A 23,744-nucleotide genomic window follows, 5' to 3' on the forward strand; every position below is an offset into this window, starting at 1 on the left:
CAATTAAAGGAATTATATTTATGAATCTTAGCTAAAGGGTTAGTAAAGAAAAGCCAAAAGAGAAGAGGCCAATTTTAATTAAAAAGTCAAATGTGCACAGGTTGGAGCTCATTTTGAACTTCTCTGTCATTCACGCACTGGACCCTTGGTCTGCGTGAAAGCACACAACACCTTCTGAACGCCACTCGCAATCCATCTCGAGCAAATGGGTCTCCCACCGGGCCGTATTCTCAAACCGGTTCTCCACATCGTCTTCTCTCTTCTTCTCCCCTCCCCCACCGTGAACTAAAAAAACCCCAAGACCAACCTTAGTGTCCCTCACCAAGAAAACCTCCCCCTAATTCTACCATCCTAATTGGAAGGCACGCATTCCACATCATCCCTTATCTTCAACAATAACCTAAACAGGCTGTCAGCAGAACAGACTGCTCTTACAGAATTGCTAAATGAAATACATACAGCATAACAGTGAAAATATGAACCAGGGCATTACAATTATATGCTTGGCTTTTATGCGGTCCTTAACTTCCTTTGTTCGCCACAGTTGCCTACCCCTGCCATTTGAGAACTTCTTCCTCTGTGGGTCATATCTATCCTGCGCCTTGTGAACTATTCCCAGAAACTTCAGCCATCTCTGCTCTCCTGTCATCTCCGCCAGTATCTTACTCCAATCCACCTAGGCAAGCTCCTTTCTCATGCCTCTGTAATTCTCTTTATTCCGCTGCGATACTGATACATCTGACTTGTGCTTCTCCTTCTCAAATTGCAGTATGAGTTCAATCATATTATGATCGCTGCCTCTTAAGGGTTCCTTTACATTAAGCTCCCTAAGAAGATCTGGGTTATTACACAATGCCCTATTGAAGATGGCCTTTCCATGAGTTGGCTGAAGCAGAGCTGCTCTAAAAAGCCATCTCATAGGTATTCAACAAATTCCCTCTCTTGTGATCCGACACCAACTTGATTCTCCCAATTCCCTTGTATATTGAAGTCCCCCATTACAATTGTGTCATTACCCTTATTACATGCCTTTTCAATCTCAGCCCCACATCTCGGCTACTATTTGGAAGCCTATACAGTATATGATTCCTATAATGGTTTTTTAACCCTTGCAGCTTCTTAACTCTACCCACAAAGATTCAACATTCTCTGACCCTATGTCACCTCTTTCTAAAGATGTAATTCCATCTCTTACCAACAGAGCCACACCACCGCCTATGTCTTCCTGCCTGTTCTTTTGATACAAAATAATGTATATCCTTTAAACTCCCAACTATAGCCTACTTTCACCCATAACTCAGTGATGCCCACAACTTCATACTGACCAATAGCTAATTGCACCAAGAGTTCAACCACGTATTCCGAATGCTATGCTTATTTAAATTTAGCACCTTCAATCTTGTATTCTTTGTCCTTTTGAATTTTGCCTCTTGGTACAATTTAACCCTTCGCTCGGTCTGCATTTGTACCCAATCATTGGCTTGTCCTTCCTTACGTCCATCATTTACTTGTAAACCTGCTGGCTCACCCTCAGCTCAATCATACTGGTTTCCATCCCCTTGCCATATTAGCTTAAGCCACTCCCAACAGCTCTAGTGAACCTGCCCACAAGATTAATGGTCCATCTCGGATTCTGGTGCAACCTGTCCCTTTTGTACTGGACCCACCTGCCCCAGAAGACGTCCCAATTATCCAGAAATCTGAATCACTGCCCCCCTGCTCCAATTCTTCAGCCATACATTTATCTGCAGCTCATTCTATTCCTATCCTCACTGTTGCCTGGCACAGGCAGTAATCCCGAGATTACTACCCTTGAAGTTCTGCTTCTCAGCTTCTTTCCTAATGCCCTAGATTCTTTTTTCAGGACTTCCTCCCTTTTTCAACCTATGAGTTGCTGCTCACCCTCCCTTTTCAAGGTATTATGGACGCATTCAGAAATGTCATGGACCCTGGCACTTGGGAGGCAAACTACCATCTGTGTTTCCTTTTCATGTCCACAGGATCGCCTGTCTGTCCTCATAACTATAGAGTCCTCTATTACTGCTGCCATCTTCTTCAGTTCCCTACCCTTTTGAGCCACAGGGCCAGACTCAGTGCCAGAGACGTGGCTGGTGTTGGTTCCCCAGGTTGGTTTCCCTCCCACCCCAAGACAATACTCAAACATTGTTGAGGGGGATGGCCATGGGGATGCTCTCCACTATCTGACATTCTCCCCTCCCTCTCCTGACAATCACCCATTTATCTGTCTCCTGTAGACCTGGGGTGACCACCTCCCTGTAGCTCCTGTCTGTCACTGCCTCACTTTCCCTAACATGCCGAAGGTCATTGAGCTACAGCTCCAGTTCCCTAACATGGTGCAGATGTGGCCATCGGGGAGGCTGGAATTCTTCTGGAAATCCTACATCTGACACTCAGAACAGAACACTGGCTCTGTAGACATACTCCCTATTCTCTCAAGATTTAAATAAGAAATAAGGAATGAACTTACCTACTTACTTTGCCACCGCCTGTTCTTGCCAAAGCCCTGTTGAGTCAAAGCCTAACTACTCTGCCTCAGACTACTCCAACAACAACCGCTCCCACGATGATTGCTCCGCTAGGTGGTACCCCTACTGGGTTTTTTTTAAAGCTCTTCACCAGATTTGCATGGGTACGCTTCTGTTGCGTCTGCGCAGTACTGCAATCAGTGACTCCTGACAAAAATCATGAGAAGGCCTTGGCGAGTAGGGTAAAGGAAAACCCCAAGGCATTTTTCAATTATGTGAAGAAAAAAAGGATGACAGGAGTGAAGGTAGGACCAATTAGTGATAAAGGTGGGAAGATGGGCTGTGGAAGTGAGCGAGGTCCTCAATGAATACTTCTGTTCGGTATTCACCAATGAGAGTGTACTTGATGACAGTGAGGACAATATGAGTGAGGTTGATGTTCTGGAGCATGTTGATATTAAGGGAGAGGAGGTGTTGGAGTTATTAAAATACATTAGGACGGATAAGTCCCCGGGGCCTGACGGAATATTCCCCAGGCTGCTCCACGAGGCGAAGGAAGAGATTGCTGAGCCTCTGGATAGGATCTTTATGTCCTCGTTGTTATGGGAATGGTACCGGAGGAATGGAGGGAGGCGAATGTTGTCCCCTTGTTCAAAAAATGTAGTAGGGAATAGTCCGAGTAATTACAGACCAGTGAGCCTTGCGTCTGTGGTGGGAAAGCTGTTGGAAAAGATTCTTAGAGATAGGATCTAAGGGCAATTAGAGAATCATGGTCTGACCAGGGACAGTCAGCATGGCTTTGTGAAGGGCAGATCATGTCAAACAAGCCTAATAGAGTTTTTTGAGGAGGTGACCAGGCATATAGATGAGGATAGTGCAGTGGATGTGATCTATATGGATTTTAGTAAGGCATTTGACAAGGTTCTACACGGTAGGCTTATTCAGAAAGTCAGAAGGCATGGGATCCAGGGAAGTTTGGCCAGGTGGATTCAGAATTGGCTCACCTGCAGAAGGCAGAGGGTTGTGGTAGAGGGAGAACATTCGGATTGGAGGGTTGTGACTAGTGGTGTCCACAAGGATCTGTTCTGGGACCTCTACTTTTCGTGATTTTTATTATCGACCTGGATGTGGGGGTAGAAGGGTGGGTTGGCAAGTTTGAAGACAACACAAAGGTTGGTGGTGTTGTAGGTAGTGTAGAGGATTGTCGAAGATTGCAGAGAGACTTTGATAGGTTGCAGAAGTGGGCTGAGAAGTGGCAGATGAAGTTCAACCCGGAGAAATGTGAGGTGGTACACTTTAAAAGGACAAACTCCAAGGAAGAGTACAAAGTAAATGGCAGGATACTTGGTAGTGTGGAGGAGCAGAGGGATCTGGGGGTACATGTCCACAGATCCCTGAAAGTTGCCTCACAGGTAGATAGGGTAGTTAAGAAAGCTTATGAGGTGTTAGCTTTCATAAATCGAGGGATAGAGTTTAAGAGTCGCGAGGTAATGATGCAGCTCTATAAAACTGTGGTTAGGCCTAATTTAGAGTACTGTGTCCAGTTCTGGTCAACTCACTATAGGAAGGATGTGGAAGCATTGGAAAGGGTACAGAGGAGATTTACCAGGATACTGCCTGGTTTAGAGAGTATGAATTATGATCAGAGATTAAGGGAGCTAGGGCTTTACTCTTTGGAGAGAAGGAGGATGAGAGGAGACATGATAGAGGTATACAAGATAATAAGAGGAATAGATAGAGTGGATAGCCAGCACCTCTTCCCTAGGGCACCACTGCGCAATACAAGGGGATATGGCTTTAAGGTAAGGGGTGGGAGGTTCAAGGGGGATATTAGAGGAAGGTTTTTTACTCAGAGAGTGGTTTTTGCATGGAATACACTGCCTGAGTCAGTGGTGGAGGCAGATACACTAGTGAAATTTAAGAGACTACTAGACAGGTGTATAGAGGAACTTAAGGTGGGGGTTATATGGGAGGCAGGCTTTGAGGGTCGGCACAACAGTGTGGGCTGAAGGGCCTGTACGGTGGTGTACTATTCCTTGTTCTATGTTCTATACCCTAAAGGTTAACCTCCAGGTTGAGTCAGTTGTGAAAAAGGCAATTGCAATGTTGGTATTCATTTCTAGAGGTATAGAATATAAGTCAGAGATGTGATGTTGAGGTTCTATAAGGCACTCGGGAGACCTCACTTGGAGTATTGTGTGAAGTTTTGGGCTCCATATTTTAGAAAGGATATACTGACATTGGAGAGGGTTCAGAGAAGATTCACGAGAATGATTTCAGGAGTGAAAGGGTTACCGTATGAGGAATGTCTGACAGCTCTTGGGCTGTATTCCCCGGAGTTCAGGAGAATGATGGGGGAATCTCATAGAAACTTTCTGAATGAGATTATGAGAACACTCAGTCCTCTTTTTATTGTCATTTAGAAATGCATGCATTCATTAAGAAATGATACAAAGTTTCTCTGGAGTGATATCACACAAAACAGGACAAACCAAAGACTAACACTGGCAGAACCACATAATTATGACATATAATTACAGCAGTGCAAAGCAATACCATAATTTGATGATGAACAGACCATGGGCACAGTAAAAAAAAGTCTCAAAGTCCCGAGTCGATCGACTCCCGAGTCCCCGATAGCAGGCAGCAAAAGGGAGAAACTCCCTGCCGTAAACCTCTAGGCACTGTCAACTTGTCGATACCTTGGAAGTGGCCGATCACAACCAACACTGAGTCCGTCCGTCTGAAAACTTCGAGCCTCCGACCAGCCTCTCCAATACAGCCTCCGGAGTGCCTTCGACCTCTCCCCGGCCGCTGAAACACACAAAGCCAAGGATTTCGGGGCCTTCAGCTCCGGAGATTCTGGTTACCACACAGTAGCAGCGGCAGCGAAGCGGGCATTTCAGAAGTTTTCCAGATGTTCCTCCGTACTCTCACGTCCGTCTCCATCAAATCAGAATTGTGCATGGTCCCCTACCTGACCGATAACAGAGATCATCAGCGAAGTGGCCACCTGCGCTGCTGTCACGCTGCCATCTTCTCCCCCCTCCTGGAATGTTAAAAGGCTTGAACAGATTAGATATGGCAAAGTTATTTCCCATGGTAGGGGATTCTAGGACAAGGTGGCACGACTTCAGGATTGAAGGACATCCTTTTAGAATTGAGATACAGAGAAATTACTTTAGTCAGAGAGTGGTAAATCTGTGGAATTTGTTAGGAGTTGCTGTGGAGGCCAGGTCATTGGGTGTATTTCAGGCAGAGATAGATAGTTTCTTGATTAGCCAGGGCATCAAACGTTTATGGGGTGAAAGCAGGGGAGTGGGGATGACTTGAAGAATTGGATCAGCCCCTGATTGAATGGCATAGCAGACTTGATGGGCCGAATGGCCTAATTCTGCTCCTACATAGAAACATAGAAAATAGGTGCAGGAGTAGGCCATTCGGCCCTTCGACCCTGCACTGCCATTTATTATGATCATGGCTGATCATCCAACTCAGAACCCAGCCTTCCCTCCATACCCCCTGACCCCTGTAGCCACAAGGGCCATATCTAACTTCCTCTTAAACACAGCCAATGAACCGGCCTCAACAGTTTGCTGTGGCAGAGAATTCCACAGATTCACCACTCTCTGTGTGAAGAAGTTTTTCCTAATCTCGGTCCTAAAAGGCTTCCCCTCTATCCTCAAACTGTGACCCCTCGTTCTGGACCTCCCCAACATCGGGAACAATCTTCCCGCATCTAGCCTGTCCAATCCCTTTAGGATCTTATACGTTTCAATCAGATCCCCCCTCAATCTTCTAAATTCCAACGAGTACAAGCCCAGTTCATCCAGTCTTTCTTCATATGAAAGACCTGCCATCCTAGGAATCAATCTGGTGAACCTTCTTTGTACTCCCTCTATGGCAAAGATGTCTTTCCTCAGATTAGGGGACCAAAACTGCACACAATACTCCAGGTGTGGTCTCACCAAGGCCTTGTACAACTGCAGTAGTACCTCCCTGCTCCTGTACTCGAATCCTCTCGCTATAAATGCCAGCATACCGTTCGCCTTTTTCACCGCCTGCTGTACCTGCATGCCCACTTTCAATGACTGGTGTATAATGACACCCAGGTCTCGTTGCACCTCCCCTTTTCCTAATCGGCCACCATTCAGATAATAATCTGTTTTCCTATTTTTGCCACCAAAGTGGATAACTTCACATTTATCCACATTAAATTGCATCTGCCATGAGTTTGCCCACTCACCCAACCTATCCAAGTCACCCTGCATCCTCTTAGCATCCTCCTCACTGCTAACACTGCCACCCAGCTTCGTGTCATCCGCAAACTTGGAGATGCTGCATTTAATTCCCTCATCCAAGTCATTAATATATATTGTAAACAACTGGGGTCCCAGCACTGAGCCTTGCGGTACCCCACTAGTCACCGCCTGCCATTCTGAAAAGGTCCCGTTTATTCCCACTCTTTGCTTCCTGTCTGCTAACCAATTCTCCACTCACACCAATACCTTACCCCCAATACCGTGTGCTTTAAGTTTGCACACTAATCTCCTGTGTGGGACCTTGTCAAAAGCCTTTTGAAAATCCAAATATACCACATCCACTGGTTCTCCCCATCCACTCTACTAGTTACATCCTCAAAAAATTCTATGAGATTCGTCAGACATGATTTTCCTTTCACAAATCCATGCTGACTTTGTCCGATCATTTCACCGCTTTCCAAATGTGCTGTTATCACATCCTTGATAACTGACTCCAGCAATTTCCCCACCACCGACGTTAGGCTAACCGGCCTATAATTCCCCGGTTTCTCTCTCCCTCCTTTTTTAAAAAGTGGGGTTACATTAGCCACCCTCCAATCCTCAGGAACTAGTCCAGAATCTAACGAGTTTTGAAAAATTATCACTAATGCATCCACTATTTCTTGGGCTACTTCCTTAAGCACTCTGGGATGCAGACCATCTGGCCCTGGGGATTTATCTGCCTTCAATCCCTTCAATTTACCTAACACCACTTCCCTACTAACATGTATTTCACTCAGTTCCTCCATCTCACTGGACCCTCTGTCCCTTACTATTTCTGGAAGATTATTTATGTCCTCCTTAGTGAAGACAGAACCAAAGTAATTATTCAATTGGTCTGCCATGTCCTTGCTCCCCATAATCAATTCACCTGTTTCTGTCTGCAGGGGACCTACATTTGTCTTTATCAGTCTTTTCCTTTTTACATATCTATAAAAACTTTTACAGTCCGTTTTTATGTTCTCTGCCAGTTTTCTCTCATAATCTTTTTTCCCCTTCCTAATTAAGCCCTTTGTCCTCCTCTGCTGAACTCTGAATTTCTCCCAGTCCTCAGGTGAGCCACTTTCTCTGGCTAATTTGTATGCTACTTCTTTGGAATTGATACTATCCCTAATTTCTCTTGTCAGCCACGGGTGCACTACCTTCCTTGATTTATTCTTTTGCCAAACTGGGATGAACAATTGTTGTAGTTCATCCATGCAACCTTTAAATGCCTGCCATTGCATATCCACCGTCAATCCTTTAAGTGTCATTTGCCAGTCTATCTTAGCTAATTCACGACTCATACCTTCAAAGTTACCCCTCTTTAAGTTCAGAACCTTTGTTTCTGAATTAACTATGTCACTCTCCATGTTAATGAAGAATTCCACCATATTATGGTCACTCTTACCCAAGGGGCCTCTCACGACAAGATCGCTAATTAACCCTTCCTCATTGCTCAAAACCCAGTCTAGAATAGCCTGCTCTCTAGTTGGTTCCTCGACATGTTGGTTCAAAAAACCATCCCGCATACATTCCAAGAAATCCTCTTCCTCAGCACCTTTACCAATTTGGTTCACCCAGTCTACATGTAGATTGAAGTCACCCATTATAACTGCTGTTCCTTTATATCTTGTGGTCTAAAGTAATGTCTTCAGTAATAAACTGCTTTTCAATTAAAAACTTGATTGCTTTGTAGGTATATAGCCCAGTGCATAATTAAACAAAGATAACAACAGTTGAGGAATGACCAGTACACAGTGCGTAAAAAAAAGAGGTACCTTTCAGTCAGGTCCACGCTCAGAGAAATGTAGAGCTGTGCGGCAGTGTCTCTGAGCTGAGGTACAACCTCATTCAACGAGTGGGATTCATTAGAAAGGGCCAATAAAAATAACTCAAGTGCCAGTTTTTCCAGTGGCTTTGGCTGATCAGGCTTGGGCGAGATTAAGTGTTTCTTAGGTTTCTCTTTTCTGTTCTCATTTGTTCATCCTAATCTATTAGTGCATAGTAGGGTCGTGAGAATGACTCCAGGGACAGTGTTTTTTACTATGGGATGCGGGAAGTCTGGAAGACAGGAGGTATTCTGCACCAGGTGCATCGAACTGCAGATCCTGAAGTAACGTATTAAGGAACTGGAGCTGCAGCTCAATGACCTTTGACTCATACGGGAGAATGAGGAGAATGAGGAGGAGACTGATAGGAACTGCAGAGAGGTAGTTACCCCTAGATTGGGTAACTGGGTGACTATCAGGAGAAGGAGAGGAACTGCACAGATAGTGCAGAGCACACCTGTGGCTGTTCCTCTCAATAAGAAGTATACAACTTTAAGTACTACTGAGGAGGACGACCTTCTGTGGGAGGGGGGGAGCCCCCTGTGACCAGGTCTCTTTCACTGAGTCTGGTGCTGTGGCTGAGAAGAGCGGAGAGATGAAGAGAACTGCAGTGTTGATAGGAGATTCTACAATCAGAGGAACAGAGACAAGATTTTGTGGGCATGATAGAGACATCTGGATGGTATATTGCCTTCCAGGTGCCAGGGTCAGGGAAGTCTTGGATCGGCTCCATGACATTGTCAAGGGTGAGGATGAGCAGCCAGAAGTCTTGGTACATATTGGCACCAATGACATAGTAAAGGTGAGGAGGTCCTGAAGAGAGATTTTAGGGAGCAAGGTAGAAAACTGTTCGTAAAAATCAGGACCTCCAGGGTGGTAATCACTTCATTTCTGCCTGTGCCACATGCCAATGAGGGTAGAAATGGGAATATTTTGCAGGTAAATGTGTAGCTGAGGTCAAGGTTCAGATTCATGGATCATTGGGATGTCTTCTGGGGAAGGTACAAACTGTACAGAAGGGACAGGTACACCTGGCCCCATGGTGATCCGATATCCTTGTAGACTGGTTGGCTAGAGTTGTTCAGGAGGGTTTAAACTAATTTGGCAGTGGGATGCAAACCAGAGTGATAGTGCTGAAGATGAGGTAGTTGGTTTACAGAGACAGTATGTAATGAGACTCTTTGCAAGAAGAGGCTGATGATAGCGCAAAATTGAAAACAACAGGATAAGTTGCAATGTAAAAGGTGGACAAAGAGAAGTCAAAGCCAACGAGAGGGCATTCGATAGGGCAAACATTAGTAGGAAGTTAGAGAATTGGGAATAGAAACATAGAAAAGCTACAGCACAATACAGGGCCTTTGGCCTACAATGCTGTGCCGAATATGTACTTACTTTAGAAATTACCTAGGGTTACCCATAGCCCTCTAATTTTCTAAGCTCCATGTACCTGTTCAGGAGCCTCTTAAAAGACCCTATTGTATCCGCCTTCACCTCTGTCGCCGGCAGCCCATTCTACGCACTCACCACTCTGTGTAAAAAAAACTTACCCCTAACATCTCCTCTGTACCTACTTCCAAGCACCTTAAAACTCCTCTCATGTTAGCTATTTCAGCCCTGGGAAAAAGCCTCTGACTTTCCTACGATCAATGCCTCTCATCTTTAAAAAAAAATCTACAGAAGGCAACTAAAAAAAGTCATTAAGAAGGTAAAGATGGAATACAAAAGTAAGCTAGCGAATAATATTAAAGAGGATACAAAAATTTTTTTCTAATACATGAAGTGTAAAAGAGAGGCAAGAGTGGATATCAGACTGCACGAAAGCTATGCTGAAAAGGTAGTAATGGGGACAAAGAAATAGCTGACAAACTGAATAAGTATTTTGCATCAGTCTTCACTGTGGAAGCCACTAGCAGTATGCCAGAAGTTCGAGAGTGTCAGCGGTCATGAAATGTGTGAAGCTGCCATTACTAGAGAGAAGGTTCTTGAGAAACTGAAAGGGCTGAATGTAGATTAATAACCTGGACTTGATGGTGTACACCCCAGGCTTCTGGAAGTGTTGGCTGAAGAGATTCTGGAGGCATTAGTAATGATCTTTCAAGAATCACTACATTCTGGAATTGTTCTGGAAGACTGGAAAATTACGATTGTCACTGCACTCTTCAAGAAGGGAGAGAGGCAGAAGAAAGGAAATTATAATAGTGAATCTGCGGAATGCTCTGCCACAGACTGCAGTGGCGGCCAAGTCCGTGGGTATGTTTAAGGCAGAAGTTGATAGTTTCCTGATCGGTCAGGGTATCAAAGGATATGGCAAGAAGACAGGTGTATGAGCTTGAGTGGGATCAGGATCAGCCATGATGGAATGGTGGAACAGTCTTGATGAGTTGAATGGCCTAATTTTGCTCCTGTGTCTTGAGGTTTTATAAGTCAGTTAGTCTGATGTCAGTGGTTGGGAAGATGTTGGAGTCGATTATTAAGGATGTGGTTTCTGAGTACTGAGAGGCACATGTTTAAATAGGCTGTAGTTAGCATGGATAACAAGCAGGATAGACAAAGGAGAATCGGTTGATGTTCTGTACTTGGATTTTTGGAAGGACTTTGACGAGGTGCCACTCATGAGGCTGCTTAACAAGTTATGTGCTCATGGTATTAAAGGAAAGATCCAAGCATGGATAAAGCAGTGGCTGGATGGCAGGAGGTAAAGAGTGGGAATAAAGGGAGCCTTTGCTGATTGGCTGCCTGTGAAGAGTGTTGTTCCACGGGGGTCTGTTGGGTCCAGTACTTTTTATGTTATATGTCAATGATTTGGATGATGTAATTGATGACTTTGTTGCAAAACTTACTGACAATACAAAGATAGGTAGAGGGCAGTAGAGAGGCTACAGAAGGATTTAGACAGATTAGGAGAATGGGCAAAGAAATAGCTGATGGAATAAAGTGTCACAAAGTGTATGGTTTAATAGCAAGGATATAATGTTAAGAGTTATAAAGCACTGGTGAGACATGACTTGGAGTATTGTGAGCCAGTTTGGGCCCCTTATTTTAGAAAGGATGTGCTGAAACTGGAGAGGTTTCAAAGGAGGTTCACAAAAATGGTTCCAGGATCAAACAGCTTGTTCTATGAAGAGCATTTTTTTGTATTTGTTGTTTGCATGATTTTTTGCGCATTGGGTGTTGGTCTTTTTTATAACTGGGTTTTTTGGGTTTCTTGATTAGTGGCTGCCTGTAAGCAGACGAATTTCAAGGTTGTATAATTTATACGTACGTGTGTGTGTGTGTGTGTGTGTGTGTGTGTGTGTGCCCTTACCTCCTGGTGGAATCGTCGGGGCACTGTCATGCCAAGCTTTTTTTGGTATGCTGATCTTACTGCGTGTCTTGGGCGTCTGAAACCTGGCGGAGCCCGTCCCTCTCCAGGTTTTTTTTTACAAGGTCGAGTTGTTAGCTCGACACTCAACCCAGGCACGGATGGAAAGCAGCAAGGGAGCCGGCTGGATTCGAACTCGGGACCTCTTGCCCCAAAGTGCTGTAATGCACTGTAAAATGCTGTACTATTCTATGTTCTTTGTATGTTCTATGAAGTCCAGCGCTGAAGCCACTATGCCACCAGCCCGTGAAAATTTATGCATATTTTGATAATAAATGTACTTTGAACTCTGACATTTGAGTATTTTGTGAAACTGTGAGCAAGTTCTGCGACTGGTTGAATGTGACTCTTTGTGCATTTTGGTATCAGCAGAGCATACTTCATAGTTTGAGAGCTTGATCTTAGGAACTATCTCCTTTGTGGTATTTTTATGTAGTTATTTTATTCAGTGATACAGCACAGTAACAGGCCCTTCCAGCTCTATGATCCTGTGCCATCGAATTACACATGTGACTAGCTATTAAACTTTATTATTTTTTGTAATACAGGTGGAATCTCTCGCACCTGGAGGAATCCCTAGCGATCATGGGGAGAACATAGAATTGATCCCAGATCGCTGGTGCTCCAACACACACACACAGTATGCTAGGGAAACTCAGTGGGTCAGACAGTATTTATGGAGAGGTATAAACAGTTAATGTTTTGGGCTGAGACCCTTCATCAGAACTGGAAAGGAAGGGAGAAGAAGCCAGAATAAGAAGGTGGGGGAAGGGAAGGAATACAAAGCTAGCTACTGATAGGTGTGACCAGATACCTCTTACCTATGGTGAACTGTAATTGTGATTCACCTGCAGGTATTAGTATAATTAGGCAGTCATAGTGTCATAGTCACAGAGTGCCATCTCAAAAAATGGTCTTCAGCAGTCCTCACCTCTGACCTTACAACCTTGCTGAAGTATTGGCAAAAATGCACTTTATGCAGAAGGAACAGCTCTGTTGAAAGGTAGCATCGATAAAAAGACTATTGTTAAAAACTAGTTATTTGATTTTTAATGAAATAACAAATACTTTAAAATTTGAAGTTTAACTAATCCATTAGTCTTACAGCATTTATGATGAGTGAACCAGTTCATGTTTCAAGCTGATGACCTGTAACAAAAATATTTTGAAGTTCAATTCACACTCTTTTCTGATTCAGCAGCAAGTATCAGCAAGTAATGGAGGCACTATACACATATTATAGGTTATAACAGATTACTTCATTTGAGTAATATAAAGAGTAAAATACAGCAAGAAAGGAAAATGATTAATGAGGTAGTGAAAGGAAGTATTTTTTAATTGGGTTCTTTGGGGTTTCTTGCTTTGTGGCTACCTGTGAGCAAACAAATCTCAAGGTTGTATAATTTATACATTCTTTGATAATAAATGTACTTTGAACTTTGAAAATAGTACACATCAACCAATCACTGAGCCAATCTATAGGATGCTGGAGGGAACCACAAGGGTCTGACAGCCTTTATTAATGCCACCTTTAATGCACTATATTACTACTGTCCAGATCCAAGACAATCATTTGTCTTTCCATTTTATTTCCTCCTATTTTTGTTGCTGTCTATAAGGAGTTTGTATGTTCTCCCCTTGACCGTGTGTGTTTCCTCTGTTTGCTGAAATTTACTAACATATTCCAAGGACATACAGTTAATGTTAATGAATTGTAGGCATGCTTTGTTGGTGCTTGAGGTATGGAAAACTTGCAGGCTGCCCCGAGTACATCCTCTCTTTTTTTATTCTCCATTCCGGCTCCCTTCTTCCCTCCTCTTTCCCTCTAGTCCATCACCTCCTTCTTGTGCCCCTCCTCCTACCCATTCTATGTACCTCTGTCCCCTCCTATCAGATCCTTTCTTCTGCAGCCCCTTACTACCTCCATCTATTACTTGAGCTTCTCACTTCATCCTTTCTTTCCCACCCACCCACCTTCCTCCTCACCTGTACATACCTATGATCTGCCAGCTCATCCCCCGCCACGATGAAGGGTCTCGGCCTGAAATGTTGCCAGTTTACTCTTTTCCATAAATGTTGCCTGGCTTGCTGAGTTCCTCCAGCATTTTGTGAGTGTTGCTTCAGTTTTTGTAGTGTCTTCTTTGTTGTTCTCCAGATTTCAGAGCCATAAAGAAGCACTCTTTTAACATTTCAGTTGAAGATACTGATTTTGGATTTTCTTGATATGTCTCTGGATGTTCACATTTGGATGTTGAATACTACTGTAGCCAGGTGGAACAGAGATTTGTGTCTGTTTCCAGCAGGAGGGAAAATAGTGTGGTACCTTCTTCCTGAGGTGGCCTTAAAAGCGTGTCCCCACACGTTCTTAGGCCATTGTCTAGACCGGAAGGGGAGGTAAGTGGTAACGTTGCTGATCCTTGTGGTTGATTTATTTTAGTGTCCACATGTACCAATGTGAAGTGTGTTACTTATGCAGCTCCCTTTGTACATTGCAGGGTGGTGTGGGTCTTTGCTTTAGCCTTCTATGTAATGCCATTTGCTTAACTTGATTTTGTGATATTTGTATGGTTAGTCTTAAATCTCCATGTAAACCTGAGGCACTGATGCACTTTATCATAGTGGTGTTGTAACTTTACCTAACATACTTTATTGCACTGTACTCTGTAATTTATGTGAACTCTAACTTATCTATGTACAGTTGAAGTCAGAAGTTTACATAAACCTTAGCCAAGTACATTTAAACTCAGTTTTTCACAATTCCTGACATTTAATCCTAGAAAACATTCCCTGTCTTAGGTCAGTTAGGATCACTACTTTATTTTAAGAATGTGAAATGTCAGAATAATAGTAGAGAGAATGATTTATTTCAGCTTTTATTTCTTTCATCACATTCCCAGTGGATCAGAAGTTTACATACACTTTTAGTATTTGGTAGCATTGCCTTTAAATTGTTTAACTTGGGTCAAATGTTTTGGGTAGCCTTCCACAAGCTTCTCACAATAATTCCATTCCTCCAGACAGAACTGGTGTAACTGAGTCAGGTTTGTAGGCCTCCTTGCTCGCACACGCTTTTTCAGTTCTGCCCACAAATTTTCTATCAGATTGAGGTCAGGGCTTTGTGATGCCCACTCCAATACCTTGACTTTGTTGTCCTTAAGCAATTTTGCCACAACTTTGGAGGTATGCTTGGGGTCATTGTCCATTTGGAAGACCCATTTGCGACTGAGCTTTAACTTCCTGGCTGATGTCTTGAGATGTTGCTTCAATATATCCACATAATTTTCCTTCCTCATGATGCCATCTATTTTCTGAAATGCACCAGTGCCGCCTGCAGCAAAGCACCCCCAGAACATGATGCTGCCACCCCCATGCTTCACGGTTGGGATGGTGTTCTTCAGCTTGCAAGCCTCACCCTTTTTCCTCCAAACATAACGATGGTCATTATGGTCAAACAGTTCAATTTTTGTTTCATCAGACCAGAGGACATTTCTCCAAAAAGTAAGATCTTTGTCCCCATGTGCACTTGCAAACTGTAGAGGGCTTTTTTATGGTGGTTTTGGAGCAGTCGCTTCTTCCTTGGTGAGCAGCCTTTCAGGTTATGTCGATATAGGACTCGTTTTACTGTGGATATAGATACTTGTCTACCTGTTTCCTCCAGCATCTTCACAAGGTCCTTTGCTGTTGTTCTGGGATTGATTTGCACTTTTCGCGCCAAAGTACGTTCATCTCTAGGAGACAGAATGCGTCTTCTTCCTGAGCGGTATGATGGCTGTGTGGTCCCATGGTGTTTATTTTTGCCTGCTATTGTTTGTACAGATGAATGTGGTACCTTCAGGTGTTTGGAAATTGCTCCCAAGGATGAACCAGACTTGTGGAGGTCCACATTTTTTTTTTCCGAGGTCTTGGCTGATTGCTTTTGATATTGTTTATAAACTTCTAACCCACTGGAATTGTGATATAGTCAATTAAAAGTGAAATAATCTGTGTGTAAACAATTGTTGGAAAAATTACTCGTGTCATGCACAAAGTAGATGTCCTCAACATCTTGCCAAAACTATAGTTTACTAATATGAAATCTGTGGAGTGGTTAAACAATGAGCTTTAATGACTTCAACCTAAGTGTGTGTAAACTTCTGACTTCAACTGCACAATGTTTTTAACAAAACTGCTGTTTGTTAACAAAATTTGTTTTAACCTTAAACTTCCTTGTTGGATTGCCTGTCTTAAAGAGGTACATAACCTGCCTGTAATCCTGGCTCAGTGGTTATACTACTCTGGCCTTGTTGATCCTGGCTTTGACATTCTCATTTTTCCATCATATATACTCACAAAGCTTCCAAGATAGACAAAGTAAATCACTTCTTCCAGGTTTGTATCTCTCATCACCATGGGTCTATTGCTGGTGCAGTTTATCTTCATCACCTTTGTTTTATCTACATTTGGTCTTAGACACAGCACATGGCAGAATGAGTGGTCAAGAGTGTTAGTTTTTTTTTGCATCTGTTGGTTAGAGCTAGTCAGTGGGGGATGTCATCTGCAAAGTCCAGGTCATCAAGTTGCTGCCACGTGGTCCACTGGATTCCATTTCATTTATCACTTGTCTGTTTCATTATTCAGTCTGTTGCCATCAGGAACAGGAAAGGAACTATCAAACATCCCTGTAATATGGCACTGTTGACATTGAAGCTTTCTGATAGTTTTCCCACATGTATGACTTTGCATGACATGTTGCTGAAGAGGCTGCTGACGATATTGATAAATATCTGTGCTATTCCATAATGTTTCATAATTTTCCATAGGGTGTTTCTGTCTAAGGCAAGCTATTGGAAGGCTTTCTTGTAGTCGGCATAGTCTTTCAAGTTGGCGTAGGGAGATGTATTCCATTCAATTGTTCTATGATTATCCTTAAGGTAGCTATCTGGTCTGTGCAGGAGAGATTTCTCCTAAAGCCTGCTTGCTGGTCCATTAATATTGTGCCAACATCTTGCTGAAGATGTTACAGAATAGATCTGTTTAGCACCTTCCCAACCACAGACATTAAGGATATACCTATGTAGGTTTTACAGTCTTGCAGGTCATTGTTTTTTGGAAACTTGATTATGTGACTTTCCTTCCACTCACTCTTGCGGCATCTGTTCTTTTACCCAGATGTTGTAGAACAAAATGTATAGGATGTCTGCTTAAAGTTTAGAGTCAGCATTCAATGCCTCTGCTGTTACGCTGTCTGGGCCATCTGCTTTTCCTGACTTTAGCCTCTTCATTACTTCTATGATTTCCTTCTTTGGCTTGGAACATTTGACACCCAAGTCTGATAGTAGTTCTGGAAGTAAAGGAAATTCTAAAAGGTAGTCTGTTCAGAAGTACATTGAAATACTGTGCCCAATGTTGAAGCTGTTCTTCTTTAGTTAAGAGATTTCCATCTTTATCCTTCAGTTGGGCGTTAATCAATTTGAATTCGCTAGCTAGTTTCTAGGTAGCATATAGTTTCTTCATATTCCCATTTGCTAAGGTTTCTTCTGCTTGGAACACTGGGCTGTTGATGTACTCTATCTTGTCTTTCTTAATGTTTCTCCTAACTTCCTTGTGCACTCTTTCATATTCCCTTTGTGCCTCCACTTTCTTGTTCCTAGTTGTACTTTTTCTTTTAGTATTCTCCGCTTGTCGATTGTTTCCATTGTTCCTGGTGTAATCCACTTCTTATGTCCTTTTTCCCAACATTTCCTCACAGGTGTCATTTATTGAGTCTTTGACTACAGTTCATTTATAGAAACATAGAAACATAGAAAATAGGTGCAGGAGTAGACCATTCGGCCCTTCGAGCCTGCACCGCCATTTATTATGATCATGGCTGATCATCCAACTCAGAACCCCGCCCCAGCCTTCCCTTCATACCCCCTGATCCACGTAGCCACAAGGGCCATATCTAACTCCCTCTTAAATATAGCCAATGAACTGGCCTCAACTGTTTCCTGTGGCAGAGAATTCCACAGATTCACCACTCTCTGTGCGAAGAAGTTTTTCCTAATCTCGGTTCTAAAAGGCTTCCCCTTTATCCTCAAACTGTGACCCCTTGTTCTGGACTTCCCCAACATCGGGAACAATCTTCCTGCATCTAGCCTGTCCAATCCCTTTAGGATTTTATACGTTTCAATCAGATCCCCCCTCAATCTTCTAAATTCCAGCGAGTACAAGCCCAGTTCATCCAGTCTTTCTTCATATGAAAGTCCTGCCATCCCAGGAATCAATCTGGTGAATCTTCTTTGTACTCCCTCTATGGCAAGGATGTCTTTCCTCAGATTAGGGGACCAAAACTGCACACAATACTCCAGGTGTGGTCTCACCAAGGCCTTGTACAACTGCAGTAGTACCTCCCTGCTCCTGTACTCGAATCCTCTCGCTATAAATGCCAGCATACCATTCGCCTTTTTCACCGCCTGCTGTACCTGCATGCCCACTTTCAATGACTGGTGTATAATGACACCCAGGTCTCGTTGCACCTCCCCTTTTCCTAATCGGCCACCATTCAGATAATAATCTGTTTTCCTATTTTTGCCACCAAAGTGGATAACTTCCCATTTATCCACATTAAATTGCATCTGCCATGAATTTGCCCACTCACCCAACCTATCCAAGTCACTCTGCACCCTCTTAGCATCCTCCTCACAGCTAACACTGCCACCCAGCTTCGTGTCATCCGCAAACTTGGAGATGCTGCATTTAATTCCCTCATCCAAGTCATTAATATATATTGTAAACAACTGGGGTCCCAGCACTGAGCCTTGCGGTACCCCACTAGTCACCGCCTGCCATTCTGAAAAGGTCCCGTTTATTCCCACTCTTTGCTTCCTGTCTGCTAACCAATTCTCCATCCACATCAATACCTTACCCCCAATACCGTGTGCTTTAAGTTTGCACACTAATCTCCTGTGTGAGACCTTGTCAAAAGCCTTTTGAAAATCCAAATATACCACATCCACTGGTTCTCCCCTATCCACTCTACTAGTTACATCCTCAAAAAATTCTATGAGATTTGTCAGACATGATTTTCCTTTCACAAATCCATGCTGACTTTGTCCGATGATTTCACCGCTTTCCAAATGTGCTGTTATCACACCTTTGATAACTGACTCCAGCAGTTTCCCCACCACCGACATTAGGCTACCCGGTCTATAATTCCCTGGTTTCTCTCTCCCTCCTTTTTTAAAAAGTGGGGTTACATTAGCCACCCTCCAATCCTCAGGAACTAGTCCAGAATCTAACGAGTTTTGAAAAATTATTGCTAATGCATCCACTATTTCTTGGGCTACTTCCTTAAGCACTCTAGGATGCAGACCATCTGGCCCTGGGGATTTATCTGCCTTCAATCCCTTCAATTTACCTAACACCACTTCCCTACTAACATGTATTTCGCTCAGTTCCTCCATCTCACTGGACCCTCTGTCCCCTACTATTTCTGGAAGATTATTTATGTCCTCCTGAGTGAAGACAGAACCAAAGTAATTATTCAATTGGTCTGCCATGTCCTTGCTCCCCATAATCAATTCACCTGTTTCTGTCTGTAGGGGACCTACATTTGTCTTTACTAGTCTTTTCCTTTTTACATATCTATAAAAGCTTTTACAGTCAGTTTTTATGTTCCCTGCCAGTTTTCTCTCATAATCTTTTTTCCCCTTCCTAATTAAGCTCTTTGTCCTCCTCTGCTGAACTCTGAATTTCTCCCAGTCCTCAGGTGAGCCACTTTCTCTGGCTAATTTGTATGCTTTTTCTTTGGAATTGATACTATCCCTAATTTCTCTTGTCAGCCACGGGTGCACTACCTTCCTTGATTTATTCTTTTGCCAAACTGGGATGAACAATTGTTGTAGTTCATCCATGCAACCTTTAAATGCTTGCCATTGCATATCCACCGTCAATCCTTTAAGTGTCATTTGCCAGTCTATCTTAGCTAATTCACGTCTCATACCTTCAAAGTTACCCCTCTTTAAGTTCAGAACCTTTGTTTCTGAATTAACTATGTCACTCTCCATCTTAATGAAGAATTCCACCATATTATGGTCACTCTTACCCAAGGGGCCTCTCACGACAAGATGACTAATTAACCCTTCCTCATTGTTCAAAACCCAGTCCAGAATAGCCTGCTCTCTAGTTGGTTCCTCGACATGTTGGTTCAAAAAACCATCCTGCATACATTCCAAGAAATCTTCTTCCTCAGCACCTTTACCAATTTGGTTCACCCAATCTACATGTAGATGAAGTCACCCATTATAACTGCTGTTCCTTTATTGCACACATTTCTAATTTCCTGTTTAATACCATCTCTGATCTCACTACTACTGTTAGGTGGCCTGTACACAACTCCCACCAGCGTCTTCTGCCCCTTAGTGTTACGTAGCTCTACCCATATCGATTCCACATCTTCCCGGCTTATGTCCTTCCTTTCTATTGCGTTAATCTCTTCTTTAACCAGCAATGCCACCCCACCTCCCCTTCCTTCATGTCTATCCTTCCTGAATATTGAATATCCCTGAACGTTGAGCTCCCATCCTTGGTCACCCTGGAGCCATGTCTCTGTGATCCCAACAAGGTCACGCCTGCGCCAAAAGAGGTCCCAATGATCCAAAAACTTGAATCCCTGCCCCCTGCTCCAATCCCTCAGCCACGCATTTATCCTCCACCTCATCGCATTCCTACTCTCACTGTCGCATGGCACAGGCAGTAATCCCGAGATTACTACCTTTGCGGTCCTTTTTCTCAACTCCCTTCCTAGCTCCCTATATTCTCCTTTCAGGACCTCATCCCTTTTCCTACCTATGTCATTGGTACCTATATGTACCACGACCTCTGGCTCCTCACCCTCCCACTTCAGGATATCTTGGACACGATCAGAAATATCCCGGACCCTGGCACCAGGGAGGCAAACTACCATCCGGGTCCACAGAATCGCCTGTCTGACCCCCTTACTATCTTTGATATCAAATTCCTCAAGTACCATGCATTAATGCTGCTTGATCTGCTGAGTTTCTGCAGCATTTTGAGTGTGTTACTCAGGATTTCCAGCACCTGTAGAATCTCTTGTGTTTAAGGTACAGTAAAAAGAGGGAGGAGAAGATGGAGGTGTGACACAGCTCACAGCGGCCGCTCCGGTGGTGATGTCTGTTATTTGTCAAGTAGGGTGCTGTGCACAATCCTGATTTGATGGAGATGGACGTGAGAGCACGGAGGAACATCTGGTGAAACTTCTGAAATGCCTGCTTCGCTGCTGCTGCTACTGTGTGGTCCAGAATCTCTGGAGGGGAAGGCCCTGAGTCCTCGGCTTTGCTTGTTGCTTGGCGGCTGGGGCGGGGTCAAAGCGCTCTGCAGAGGATGGTGCTCGGAGAGGCTGGTTCGGAGGGGCTGGTCAGAGGCTCGAAGTTTTCGGATGGACTCAGAGTCTGCTGCGGTCGGGTGCTTCCAATGCTGCTGCATCGGCAAGTTTGCGGCGCGTGGAGGTTCATGGCAGGGAGAGTTTCTCCCTTCTACTGCCTGCATGAGATGATGAGGCTCTTGGGAATTTGAGACTTTTTTTTTACCATGCCCAAGGTCTGCTCTTTATCAAATTATGGTATTGCTTTGCACTGTTGTAACTATATGTTATAATTATGTGGCTTTGTAAGTTTTAGTCTTGGTTTGTCCTGTGTTTTCTTGTGATATTATTCTGGAGGAACGTTGTGTCATTTTTTAATGCATGCATTTCTAAATGACAATAAACGTGGACTGAGTGTCCTTATAAACTAAAAAAAACTTGTCTTACATGTTTGTCCAGACCAATTGATTATAACAGGTCATATGCTAATTGGAACAGGTATGGATAGAATTAATTATATTTGACAATGTTAATAGTTGTGGTAATGTCACTAGTGTGGTCCTTTGTGGATTTTAACTTCAGTTCTCTATTCATTTCAGATGACAGTGATTTTGTACCTTTGCCTCCAGACTCTCCTAACCAGTCACTGAGCATCTCAGGTACATCTTATAGTCATAGTAAATCAATAAAAACAACTAAGTCTGTGATGATAAACGCAAACAACAGGAATTCTGCAGATGCTGGAAATTCAAGCAACACACATCAAAGTTGCTGGTGAATGCAGCAGGCCAAGCAGCATCTATAGGAAGAGGCGCAGTCGACGTTTCAGGCCGAGACCCTTCGTCAGGACTAACTGAAGGAAGAGTGAGTAAGGGATTTGAAAGCTGGAGGGGGAGGGGGAGATGCAAAATGATAGGAGAAGACAGGAGGGGGAGGGATAGAGCCGAGAGCTGGACAGGTGATAGGCAAAAGGGATATGAGAGGATCATGGGACAGGAGGTCCGGGAAGAAAGACGGGGGGGGGGTGACCCAGAGGATGGGCAAGAGGTATATTCAGAGGAACAGAGGGAGAAAAAGGAGAGTGGGAGAAAGAATGTGTGCATAAAAATGAGTAACAGATGGGGTACGAGGGGGAGGTGGGGCCTAGCGGAAGTTAGAGAAGTCAATGTTCATGCCATCAGGTTGGAGGCTACCCAGACAGAATATAAGGTGTTGTTCCTCCAACCTGAGTGTGGCTTCATCTTTACAGTAGAGGAGGCCGTGGATAGACATGTCAGAATGGGAATGGGATGTGGAATTAAAATGTGTGGCCACTGGGAGATCCTGCTTTCTCTGGCGGACAGAGCGTAGATGTTCAGCAAAGCGGTCTCCCAGTCTGCGTCGGGTCTCACCAATATATAAAAGGCCACATCGGGAGCACCGGACGCAGTATATCACCCCAGTCGACTCACAGGTGAAGTGATGCCTCACCTGGAAGGACTGTTTGGGGCCCTGAATGGTGGTAAGGGAGGAAGTGTAAGGGCATGTGTAGCACTTGTTCCGCTTGTTGTGACTCCCGTCTCCCCTTCCCCCACCACCACTCCGCAGCCCCGTCTTCCTCAGATCCCACCGTCAACTCCTGGGCCCTCAGAGGCTCCATCTTCCTCCCACCCCAACCCTCCCCTCTCCACTGACACCCCCAGCCTCCCCCCTCCCCCCTCTGATCCCAGCTCTCATCCGTGCCGGGTCTTTACCATCCCCTCCGACCTTCAACTGTCGGAGGCAGAATGCTCTGTTCTCAGTAAGGGCCTCACGTTTGTCCCCCTTCGCCCACACCTCAGCGAGTTCCGTGTTCGCCACGATGCGGAACTTTTCTTCCGCCGTCTCCATCTCCGAGCCTACTTCTTCGGCAAGGACTCTTCCACCCCCACCGATGACCCCTTCTCTCGTCTTCAACCCTCCTCTTCTTCATGGACACCCCGCTCTGGTCTTCTGCCTGCTCTGGATCTCTTTATTGCCAACTGCCGACGGGACATCAACCGTCTCGACTTCACCGCACCTTGTCCCCATTCCAACCTCACTCCTTCGGAACGCTCTGCTCTCCACTCCCTCCGCACTAATCCTAACATTATTATTAAACCCGCTGATAAAGGGGGTGCTGTTGTAGTCTGGCGTACTGACCTCTACCTTGCCGAGGCACAGCGACAACTCGCGGATACCTCCTCTTATTTACCCCTCGATCGTGACCCCACTAAGGAGCACCAGGCCATTGTCTCCCACACTATCAACGACTTTATCCGCTCAGGGGATCTCCCATCCACTGCTACCAACCTTATAGTTCCCACACCCCGCACTTCCCGTTTCTACCTCCTACCCAAGATCCACAAACCTGCCTGTCCTGGCCGACCTATTGTCTCAGCTTGCTCCTGCCCCACCGAACTCGTTTCTGCATACCTCGACACT

This window comes from Mobula hypostoma, chromosome 3 (genome assembly GCF_963921235.1).
Source record: "Mobula hypostoma chromosome 3, sMobHyp1.1, whole genome shotgun sequence".
In the NCBI taxonomy this organism is placed as follows: Eukaryota; Metazoa; Chordata; class Chondrichthyes; order Myliobatiformes; family Myliobatidae; genus Mobula; species Mobula hypostoma.